At 45.3% G+C, this 12,283-nt stretch overlaps 1 protein-coding gene across 9 annotated transcripts in view; it reads right to left on the reverse strand.

The window, feature by feature from the left end:
- The window catches only part of RAI1 (retinoic acid induced 1), a 313,777-nt gene that overhangs the window by 23,130 nt on the left and 278,364 nt on the right, over positions 1–12,283 (reverse strand). The gene's annotated exons all lie outside the window — the stretch shown is intronic.

A 12,283-nucleotide genomic window follows, 5' to 3' on the forward strand; every position in this document is an offset into this window, starting at 1 on the left:
GCCCTGCGCCCCTCCCCATCATCACTCCCCGTTTTTCCTCTGACAGATCAAAATCCCACAGTAGTGTGATTCCCACTCCTGCTTTCCCTTGGGATTTCTGGATCCTGTAATCTAGTCGCAGCATTTGAAATTTCCAGTTTGACCTAACCGTGCTGGGCACTGAAACCAGCTCATTCAACTGGCAGGTGAAAAGTCATTTTGACTCCCTGCTAATGCATCTCCTCCCCCTACTGAGCACGCGCTGGAGCACAACACACACACACACACACACACACACACACACACACACACACACCCACCAATAACCTCCTCTGTCGATGCGATACCATCTGGAATCTGTCTGTTCCTTAAAGCAGACGTCTATTAGAGCATCAGTGAGCCACAGTAGGCATGAAATGTCCCTTTTTCCTATTCCCAATTGTGTTAGGGATGGGACAGCCGCACCTGCCTCATGTTTTAGATATTATAGGTAGATAAACAGATTATGTGCCCACGAGTGAGGGAGTGAATACTAATGAAGGATAAAAGAGCAGTAGCGCTGGACGCTGAAGAATTCTCTTTATCCACTAGTGAAAATGCTGCAGGCATGTCCCCAGCATGTGTCTAAGGCAGTCAGGCATAAACCTCCCCTTCAAGCTCTCTAAACTTCGAGGTGTGGGGCACACACAGATGTGCCCTTTACCTATCCTGAGCTGGGCTCCCTAACTCCTCTTCAATAGGAGTCTAGGGACAGGTCAAAGTCATGGCAATATACTGTAGACCTATCTGACTTACAAGCTAGTGCTGGGGGGCCTGACCAGCAGCAAGTTCTTTTACCCTTGGAATGAGACCCTTAAATAAGATAAAGTCCCAGGATAGGGAATTAATTTGGGAAGAAGACTTGAATGCCTTTACATTAAGGCTGACCAGAGGTGCCTTTTCTTGAAAAGTGTACTGCCACTCAAACAAGAAGCTCTAAGATAGAGGCCAAAACATTTTTTTTAAATAGCATAACCTGGGAGGTATCTTGGTACATAGAAAGAATTCTGGGTCTTGAGTCAAAGAATCCCTGTTCAAATTCCAGGTCTACCACTTACTACTTATGAGACTGAGCTAGTTACTCAACCTGTCTGGATCTTGTTTTCCTCCTGCAAAATGAGGAGATCATGGTCTCTAACAGGTCCCTTTAGGCTCTAAATCTGCGATCCTCTGATCCATACCAAAACGAAGTGTTTAGTCACTCTAGGCTAGAGGTGGCTGGCTGGAGTGGGAATGGAGGAGAGGAAAGAAGGGTTACAACTGGCCATAGACATGCTTTTAGCATATGTTTCCTCATGGATCACAGGAATGCCTTTTGGCTCTGGAGAAATTGAGTCAAGGTTTTGTCTCCTCCCTTTGGCACTCTGCTCTGATCCTGGGAGATGATCTTTCCCACAGAGCTATGTTCCTTGCCTGGACAACTTCACGTGCCAGCAGACAGGAAAGATTCAGCCTAGATTAACCAAAACCAATCCTAAGGAAGGTACTTTCCCTCTTTCTCATACTCAAATCTAGAAAAGAGGGACACAATGCTTGTTCCTAGAGCTCTTCATGGGAGCACGAGGGCAAAATGTTGAAAAATTGAGAGTGAAGCCATGAGAAGGGGAGTTTTACTGTTCTTCAAATGGACGCTCTTCTCCCATGGAATCACCCTCTTTTACAAACCCATTTTCCAGTTCAGTCATCCATACATTTCCAGAGCATATCCCACTGCAGTGACTAACATGGAGAAAGGAAAAGCAGAGGGTGTGGGAGGTAGCTAGGTTAACCTGAATAGCAAACAGAGAAAACGGATTGCTCTCCAGGACACTCCAGGAACAAGCTTGAAAGAATCCATATGTTCTCTCTAGGTAAACTGAAGTCATTGTCTGCTAGTACCCTGAAGCCAGGACTCTATTGGAGCTGGAGGGAATAGCTTGTTCCTTCTTCACTGATGAAAAGACATCATGCTCTGTGAAGCCAAGGCATGGGTGGAGAGAAAGGGAGGGAGGGAGATAGAGTATGAGCTACCTGGAGATCCCAGAAATTTTTGTGACTGCAAGGACAATCTCTCCAACTAGCCTGTCTCTCCTGTTTTGCCACAAACCCACACACTTTCAAATCATCTCTCATCCGGGCTCTGAATATTAATATTCAACCAGGGGAAGTCCCTTCCCTTTTTCTCTCTCTCTCTCCTCTCACTGAATTTATTACAAAACATTACTCTAACAAGGAAAAGAAGAGCCTTTCGCCCTATTTCCCTACTTCAATTCCATCCCTAGGTGGCTCATATAAAATATTACACAAGGTGTCCACTGAGAAGTGTCAAACCAAAGTTACGCAGAACAGGATTTTGATCTTTCTCTGTCTCCTTACCACACATGAAGCAAAGTCTAAGTTCCATCTAATGTCTCCCCCAGAAAAAAAAAGTTTCTAGTTTGATTTTCTTTAAAAGAAAGAAAATTCAAAACACTGTTCTTTTCAAGAAATTCTTGATTTTCAGGGGAAGAAAGCAGACACATTCTCATACACTGAAATGAACCAAGTACTGCAGCCTAATTTGACTTTCAGGCCCAGTCTCCCTGGACAGCTTGAAATGTCACAATCAATCAATCATTAAATATTTATTAAGCACTTACTGTGTGCCAGGTATTGTGCTTGGTGCTAAAGATACAAAGAAAAAGCAAAAACAGCCCCTGCCCTTGAGGAGCTTACATCCTAACAGGGGAGACAACACATACTTTGATAGGCACATGCATGAAACCTATAGATTGGTCCAAGTATTCTGGAGAGCATTTTGGAATTATGAAAACAGAGAGACCCTTTGACCGAAAGAGTCCCCAAGGAGACTGATGACAAAAAAAGAAGGTTCCATGTCATCAATATATTTATACCAGCATTTTTTGTGGTAGGAAAGAACTAGAAATAAAATAGATATATGTAATCTGTGAAATGGCTCAGCAAACTGTGATGCATAAATGCGATGATATATTACTGTGCTGGTAAGAAATGATGAATATGATAAATACAAAGAAGCATGGGAAAACTTATGTGAACTGATGTAAAAGGAAAAGAGGAGGGCCAGGAAAATCAATATACGCAGTAACACTAGGAAGAACAACTAAAACTGAATGCTTTGAAGTCCTAATGACCAAGCAGCGGCCTAAGGAATTATGAGAAGATACCAGCCCTTCTTTGAGGAGATGGGAACCTCAGACCTTTCTGACATAGGCTCATGGATCTCCAGTTGGAGAAAACCTCAGAAACCATTTAGTTTGGGGGCAGCGAGGTGCCAGCCCTGAAGTCAGGAGGACCTGAGTTCAAATCCGGTCTCAGACCAAACACTTGACACTTACTAGCTGTGTGACCCTGGGCAAGTCACTTAACCCCAATTGCCTTTAAAAAAAAAAAAAGAGAGAAGAAAAGAAAAAAGAAAAAAGAAACCTATTTAGTCCAACCCCATGTTCTATGGATAGGGAAAGCAAGGCCCTGGAAAGTTAAGTGACTTGTCCAAGTAAACAGAGGCAGGATTTAAATACAAACCCTCTGAATCCAGAGCCAAGGTGTTTCCACTGAGCAATACTGCCTTTGGCTAGTTTTGTTGAACTTTTTCCCCTTCTTTTTAAATTCTTTATGATGAGAGATGTCTCTCTGAAAGGGGAAAGGGGAGGAGTGTGTGTGATACAGGGGAAACAGGCAATTACAAAAGTAAATATATCAATGTAATACAACAAAAATTAATTTTTTTAAAGAAACATTCAGATGAGTGGAAGGAAACTAGGGGAAGGCACTAGCATATGGGGGGAACTGGACCCAGGATGATTCTCATTCTTCCCAGAGACAGAGCTACCACTTTCTGTTCACATATCTCACTAACAAGATTCACCCTCCCACACACTTAATTTTTGTCTTTGTGCTTTGGGTCATAAGGGGGCCTTTTTAGTCAGGTAAATCTCCTGCTCTAGGGGACAAAGGTGGTTAGTTTTCCCCAGGTGGGGTGGTAGTGTCTGCCCAGCTTGACTTGGGAAGGTTGGACTGCTCTCATTCTGCTGTATACAGCATATTTTATGAGCCCAGAATGTGTGAAACTCTGGGCTGTTCCAAATGAAACTGCCTGCACCTTTTCCTTTGCCTCGTATATCTGCGCAAATTACATTTCGGTTTTTATTAGTCCCAGATTGCTCTCATTTCCTGCTGAGTGTCCTGTGGATATCATTAACATTTCCACAGCTTTTTTTTTCACATTCTCCAAAATACATTACCAGAAACATTTTTTTTAAGGGTGGGGAAGGGGTGGCAATATTGATCATCTCTCCCCCTCCAAACCTTTCCCCTCCCAGTCCATACTTTCCCCTCCCCGATTCAATCACCGTAGTTACTGCAATGCTGGCTTCTTTTAATTTAGCTCCTCTGTATTATAGTCAGATTTCCCAATACACACAAGCAGCTGGATGCGGTTAAAGCATATATCTCTGAGAAAAGACAGTTCAATTAAAATATGGTAAGCCCAGTGCTTGGTCCCCTGATGAAGAAAGCAGGCAAAACACTTCCCCAACCACCCTCATGCCTTCCGTCTGCCCCCAAAGAAAGGGAGAGAGGAAGAGAGAGGGAGAGAGGGAGGGAGGAGGGGAAGGGGGGAAGGAGAAAGGGAGAGGGAGGGAGAAGAAAAATAGAAATCAAGGAACAAAGGGACAAAACCAAAGAACAGCTTCTGGAAACAAGAAAGGGAAAAAAGGTCCTTCAAAGCTTGCTGAGGAAGTGGGCTTGAGCTTGGGAAAATGCTACCCTGCCCCTTTAAGGGCTGCTTATCGGCTCTGTTGTTATTACTTATTATTATTATGATTACTTTTCAAGACAGCTTGGTTGCTGGGAAAGGACAATGAGGGAGGGAAAGAAAAAAAAAGGGAGGAAGCAGGGAAGGGAAGAAGGGGGGGTGGGGGTGGAGGGGAATTGCTGAAAGGAGGACAAGGCCAGAAAGAGGACACCCTGTGGAAAAATCATGGTTCTTGGGCTGAGGAATGAGGGGGTAGAGCTTGGGGTGTTAGAGTCTTATTTCAGCCCTGTTCAATTTTCCCTTCTTTGACAGAGGAAGCCATAGGGTGTGTCAGAGACCGGGACAACAGCTTTCATCTCCCCTCCTCAGAATGGCCCCTTTCTCTGCCCTCCTCCTATACAGTTAATATAAAACTGAAGAGAACAGAATACATATGAATGTGTATCCAACACAGAGGTACCGTGTGCGTCGTGTGCGTCGTAGGGTGGGCCTAGAGCAGCTGGGAACTGATTACCTGTGAGCTCTAGGTGAAGGGGAAAAGGATGATTACCCTAATGCTGGCAGCTACCTTCTCATAAAAATCCCCTTTTAAATTGCTTTCCTTCCTCTCATTCCCCACCCCCACACCCCCCAACCTGCAAGTGGCCAATGACCTCCTTTGCTTCCCCACTGAGTACCAGGAGCTGTTGTCTGAGTCCTCAGAGCTGTGGGGTGGTTTTCGTGTCAGTCCACATCCATGGCAAATAAGTCCTCCGTTTGATGAGACTGTTTCAACCCCACCTCACCCATGATGCCTGCCTTCCCATATTGTGAATGTTGGCACTTGACCCTAAAAAGGAGCTGTTCTATCTTTCTGAAGTGGATTTGGGTGGGACCAAAGGAAGGGATAGTTTACCCCCTATTTGGTGGAGATGGAGTATAGGAGATAGGAAAGGTAAACTTTTCCAGTTTGTTTTGGCTGCCACAAGGCAAAGTCTCAAGCAAAATCTCCATTGATGGCTGTTGTTCAATGAAAGGGACAGCAGTCTCAGGCTACTGCTGGCCGTGACATCAATATCTGAGGACTGGCAAATCTATAACTGGATGATGAAGAGGCCACAGCAACACTCTGCCTCAAGCACCTTTGGTTTGTAAAATAGCCCAGGGGATGAGACCAGAAACAAACTGGACTTTCTGAGTCAGTCTCTCTCTCATTCTCTCTCTCTCTCTCTCTCTCTCTCTCTCTCTCTCTCTCTCTCTCTCTCTCTCTCTCTCTCTCTCTCTCTCTTTTCTTTCCCTGCTTATCCATTGCCTGGGAGGAGGGAGAATAAGGCCAGTTCCAGGGAAAGTCCCTAGCAAAACTAAAGGCACAGAAGGCAAGGAACCAAGTGCCTTTCTCAATAATTACACATGATACTGACAGATTCTTTACTTTCCCTTTAAATTTTGTGGAGCCAATTTCATGCTTTATATATAGGTGATGGTCCCCAACTCACATTCCTGGGTACTTAGTTTGCCCTTTTCACCCCTCTCACCCCTGTCCTAGAACCCCTGGGCTTCTACCTATGGCTCAATCACCTCTCTCCACCCTTTACTGCATCTTTCAGTCCCAGAGATCTCTGTCACCTCTTCCACCCACCCATCACAAGTTGAAACTGGATTTCCTTTGGAGGGAAAGCATTTCAGATGACCTGCTCAACTCCTTAGAAAGATGCCTCGGCTGAGAAAAAGTCAGTTCTCGTGGGTTTATTTGGAGCCAGGGAGTTGGGAGTCACCCACTGTAGGAGCCTTCCTGCAGGCATTGGGAGTGTCTTGTAGTAATGCTTGAATCTGGGAGTGACTGCACACATGCTGCTAGCGGGGCCTAGCCCAGCCGAACAAAACCTCCTGCTTATCCCCTCCTCCCATCTTTCGGCAGTCAGACATCCCATCTTCCCTCCTAACCCCTCTTCTCTTCCTGTTTTGCTTAGGTAGGGTTGAGGGCAATACTGAAGTGGGGAAATGAGTCTAGAGGAGCCCTGAGGGCTTCCAAAGGCTTTCAGGAAAAGTTGGGCAAGACCACAGAAGAAGGAAAAGAGAAAAAAAGAGACAGTCTTCACAGCCCCCAAGGGCCTTAGATCTTCTCAGCCCATGAGGAATATCTGCCCATAACATTCCTTTTATTTTCTCCCCCCCCAATCCTTCTCCTATGCCCCCCCTTTCCTGACAAGCCTCCTAGGCAGAGAGATCAGCTGCTCCTCAGTGATGTGCAAGGCAGGGAGGAAAAGAGGGAGGGGGGAGGGAGGTAAGGAGAGAGGAAGGCCTTGGCCTGGCTTGCTGTTACCACAGCAACGACCCCTTATCTGTCCAGCGCCAGGAAGAAGGGAAGCATAGCCAGGGACGTGGCTTGTCAAATGCTTAGGTTTCCCTCTACTCGCCCTTCTTCCCACAGTTTAGGGTTGAGGATAATGGCCTGTGAGGGGCTGGGGCCTCCCCAAGTGGGCCAGAGGGGAAGGCAGCTGCTGTGTAAAAATGAGGAGGGGGGTGGGAAGCAAACAATACAGTGTGAGAGGCCAGTAGGAATGTGGTGAAGCTTTCTGTACCGAAAAGGAAGGGCCCGTGAAGGGGATCTCCTCCTCAAAAAGTGGTCATTTCAGAGCTGAGTGGTTGCTGGGTTTAAGGGTGCAATGGGGTTTTGAGGGTGGGAGGTGGTGGAAAGGGTTTTTTTTTTGCTGTCTCTCAGACTAATTTGAAGCGTGAAAGCATTCTCACCCACTTCCTAAAGTGTTTTATGACCATTTCTTGCTTTGGTGGGGAAAAAAAGAAGAAAAAAAATCAACCCACCCTAGACCTGAGGAAAGGGCAGGAGTTCTTTCAGAATACACAAGGAAGGAGAAAGACTTGAGGTCCAGAGGGGACCAAAGGGTCTATTCCTGCCACCTTAGGGCAAGGAAAGTGCTCCTCTCTGGAGGCAAGAAAAAGAAGAGAACCCTAATTGCCTTAAAAAAAAAAAGGAGAGGGCCAAGAGGAGGGATGAAGCTATTATGGGGGCTCCCCCTAATGTTACTGGCAATGAATAATAAATAAATGATTAAAACCTCAATTAAAATGATAAACCATTAGTCACATTTAATTGTTGCCATGTGGGGTCTCATTTAAATTTGAATGAGTTAGGCCAATAAATGATAATGGCAGAGATTATGAGCTGGGGTCCCTATGACCACTTGGGGCCCAGAATATGGCACCCTTCCTCCAGGTCATGCTCCCCCATTCCCCCCTTTAAAAATTTATTTTTTTCAATAAATATCTTTTTTCCCCTTGACTTCCTTCCCCTTATTTGAAAAGAAAAACAAAACTTTTGTAACACATAAGCACAGTCAAGCAAAACCAATTCTAGCATCAGTCATGTCCAAAAAAAAAATCAGTCTCATTCTGTGTCTTAAATCTACCATTTCTCTGTCAAGAGGACCCCCCTCCCCCACGTTTTTAAGCTGGGCATTAAAAGAAGTAATTGGTTTAGTGAGGCCTGGGGAGACCGCAAGGTATGGTGGAAAAGATCACTAAATTTTCACTTAGAGACCTGGCTTGGATGGCCACCTCTGCTGTTTCTCTGATTCCTGGGTTATCTTAGACAAGTTAACTTCTCTGGGCCACAGTTTCTTCATTTATAAAATAAAGTGCCTTTATTTGTCCCTCCTAGTATAAATACCAGAAGCCTAGGATTGTGGGAAGAGTGTGTTGGGAATTTCTTACTTCTACTCTGAGGCTAGTTAAAGTAAATGGTTTGTTGAGGGCAGAAGAAGCAGCACAGATCTCCACGGCTCTGTGGTCAGGTCCTTAGCTTATACATACACACTTCAGTGAAGCCTTTTGGAGTCAGAAATATTAAAGGGGTGACCCTATCTAAGAAGCCCTGGAGGAGAGACTGTCCTTGCTGTATCTGAGAGGAGCAAGAAAAATGAACCAACTATTTTGCCATTATTCTACTCCAAAAAAACAATCCCTAGTGCAGAAACCTGCATTCCCTGAATCCTCACCTTTTTATCCCTCTGCCTCCCTACCTCAAATAGTCACACAGAGGTCTCCACTGAGCTCCATTCTGTATAGACCAGGCTGAACCCTGCAGAAGGGTGCAGCTGCCAGTCCGGGCTGGATGGAGGGCCCTGGGGGGGCTAGGAGTCCAGTCTGGTGCACATGAATATTAAGAGGCAGGCATACAGGCAAGGCCAGCATGACAAGCAGGGAAGGATTCATACATCCTTTCTAAATGTTACTGACCTAGCAAGGAGATTGATTGCACGTGTGTTGGGAGGAGAAAGGGGGGGGGGAGGGGGGAGGGGTTTGACACTCCACTCCCTGGGAGTGGTATGAAGTATTTGGCCAGGTTACTTCAGTACTAAGTAGTGAGGATGATTGGGCTTTTTATTTATTTATATTTTGGGGAAGGGGCAGAATCTTGAGAAGTAGCCGCTTAATAATAGTTAGCATATAATACAGTGCTTTAAAATGTACAAAGCGCATTAATAAATACTATTTTACTTTATTCTCACAACACCCCAGGAGGTAAGTGCTAAAATTTATCAATCAATAAACATTTGTTAAGCATCTACTATGCAGCCAGGCAGTGTGCTAAGTGCCACAGATACAAAAGGGGGCAAAAGATAGTCCCTGCCCTCAAGGAGCTCACAATCTAATACTATCCCCTACTGAGGCAGACAGAAGTGATAACTTGAGAGGGTCACCCAGCTAGAAGGGTCTGAAGCTGGATATGAACTCAGATTTTCCAACTCCAGGTCAAGCAGTCTGTCCATGTGCCGCTTAGCTGCCTAGAGAAGGGGGGCTGTGCCCTTGAGTCTCCCAGATGTACCCCTCCAGCAGATCAAGTTGCTTTCCATCTCCTCAACAAATGTAGGAAATAAGCATTTATTAAGTTTCTTCTGTGTGCTAGGCACTGCTCTAAGTGCTTTACAAATATTATCTCCTTCAGATTCACAACAACCCAGAAAGGTATATGCAATGCTGTCTCCACCCCCATCCCTTTCAGCCAGAGACCAAGAAAGATGGACAACAGCCCCATCATGACAACCAAAGAAGCCTTCATATATGTTTTGCATGATTTCACATGTATAATTGATATCATATTGCTTGCCTTCTCAATGGACAGGGGAAAGACTGAAGGGAGGGAGAGAATTCGGAACTCAAAAATTTTCTTGAAAGAATGTTAAAAATAAATTAAATAATAAATTTATTAAAAACAAAAACAAAACAAAGAAACCTTCATACCAGGGTTCTAGGCCTACCTGCTCCACTCAGCCACTCAAGTCAATACACCTAATCCTTGCTAGACAGTCAGAAAGAGTCTGTTACAAAGAGCTGGGGTTGCAGCACCTGGCTGAAGGCAAACCCATACACACCAGCTCAACTGGAAACACTGTGTGGGGTGGGGAAGAAACCATTTTCCAAGTTCTGTGAGGTCTCAGCTGGAGGGAGGCTGGGGGAGGGGGCTGGGGGCAGAGGTAAGAAGCATGTTAGGATTAAAGATTAGTCTTCTGCAGTGTTAGTGAAGGAGGGAAAGAAAATGTTCACAGCATATATTATCATCTCAGTGCTAATCAGTCTCTCATGTACAATAATTTTTTAAAAATTAATTTTATTCAATGCCAAACCTAAAGCATTCCCCCATTCCCCCCCAAAAAAAAGAAAGAAAAGAAAAGGAAATTGCTGAGATGCAGAGAGATAAACCATAGGGTGCTCAGGAGAGAAAGGCTCACTCTGATAGCCCTCAGTGTGCATGCCTTATTCTCCACCTCTCCCAATAGGTATTTATGGGAGACATTTATGTAGCTAGTAGGCTGACAGATTTCAATGTGTGCTTTTCTCCAGCAGTAGGGCTGAGCCTAGATGGGACGGCCTTCTCACACCAGGTGCATGCAGGCTTTGACACAGCTCCATTCCCCTTACCTCTACCCCTCCTAGCTCTTGGCCTCTGCCTGTGGCCTTGCTGGCTGAGGTAACTTAACAGATGCTCCAGCCCAGGAGCCCAAGTGAAGGCTTGTTTCCCCAGGAATGCTGTAGCAGATTCAAGTGAAGCTGTCTACAGAAGCAAGGCTAACATGCTGTTTTCAGAGGCAGAGAGTGGCCGGGGGGGGGGGGGGGGGCTGGGGCTGGATCCTAGGGGCAAGCCAAATCTAGGGGTTTGGGGATCCCTGCTTGAATTCTCCTTGGGCTGCTGTGTTCTCCAGAATCAGAGCTTTCAGTTTTAAAAAAATGGCCTAGAGAAGTTTCTAGCCTTAGAGATAGCTGTCATAATGGAAATCAATACGCTGCTGCTGCTGTCTTAGTGAGTCTGCAGCCAGCCAGACTGAAACAATGGCAGGGAAAGAAAGGGAGGAGAGAGAGGAGAGGTGAAGGGAGGGAAGGAGAGAAGGGAGGACAGGAGAGGGGAGGAGGGAAGAAGGGAGTAGAGGAGAGGAGAAGAGAAGAGAGGACAGCACAGGACAGGAGAAGGGAGGAGAGGAGAGGAGAAGGAAGGAGAAGAAAGAAGAAGGGAGGGGAGTAGGGGAGGAGAGAAGAATGAAGAGATGAGAGGGGAGGAGAAGAGAAGGGAGAAGGGAAGAGGAGAGAAGAAGGGAGGAAAGGAGAGGAGAGGAGAAGAGAGGAGAGAGAAGGGAATTGGGGGGGAGAGAATTTTTAACTTTCCTCCTTCCTTCCCATTTGCATTCATTCCAACCTTGAAAATGAAGTGGAGACCATTAAAAACAGAAATCCAAGCATGGCCATTTTCAGATACTCTTCCTATTTTCCCTCCTTCTCAAGCAAAAGTTGAGAAATAACCTTGGAACAATAGGAGTTCTTTCCTAGCTCTGGACTATTTTACCCAACAGGAGTTAGGCAGAAGTAAAGCAGTCAACCTGTCAGGGCTGGGGTTGGGGGAGAGGAGGGAGGAGATCACCAGGCATGATCCTGGTGAGAGATGCTGGATGCTGGTTAGACCACGAGGAGGTCTGCTGACTAGATAATGTGAAGACAGTGACCACTCCAAATACTGTTGTTCAAGCCAGAAACAACACAATCTGAAAGGATCCATCTTGGCTTCAATTAAATAGCAGCTTAGGTAAAAGACCCACATATGGTTAAATTAAATCCTCTTCCATTATATCCCGAGAAAAAGCCCATTCAGTGGGTTCCAAAGATCCAGACACGAGTAGATGGGGGAGCACAGGAGTCCTCAAACTGATGGACATCCAAAAAAGTCTAGAGGTAAGCACCCCTGAAGAAAAATTTCTTCAATTTCTCTGTCTTTCTGGGACTCAGAAGATTCACTTTCCCCCTTATGCTAGTCTCTTACAGTCTCTCAATGAATTTGAAGTAAAACTCTTAGGGCCAGGGTATGGGATAATAATCATAGTAGTAGTAGTAGCAGCAGCAGCTAACATTTATATAGCACCTACTATGTGGCAGGCACTGTGGCAAGAGCTTGACAATTATTATGAGAATCTCGTTGATCCTCACAACAATTCTGGGAGATGGGTGCTATTCTTATCCCTATTTTAT

This window comes from Phascolarctos cinereus, unplaced genomic scaffold, assembly GCF_003287225.1.
Source record: "Phascolarctos cinereus isolate Bilbo 61053 unplaced genomic scaffold, phaCin_HiC Scaffold_4;HRSCAF=312, whole genome shotgun sequence".
NCBI classification, from domain to species: Eukaryota; Metazoa; Chordata; class Mammalia; order Diprotodontia; family Phascolarctidae; genus Phascolarctos; species Phascolarctos cinereus.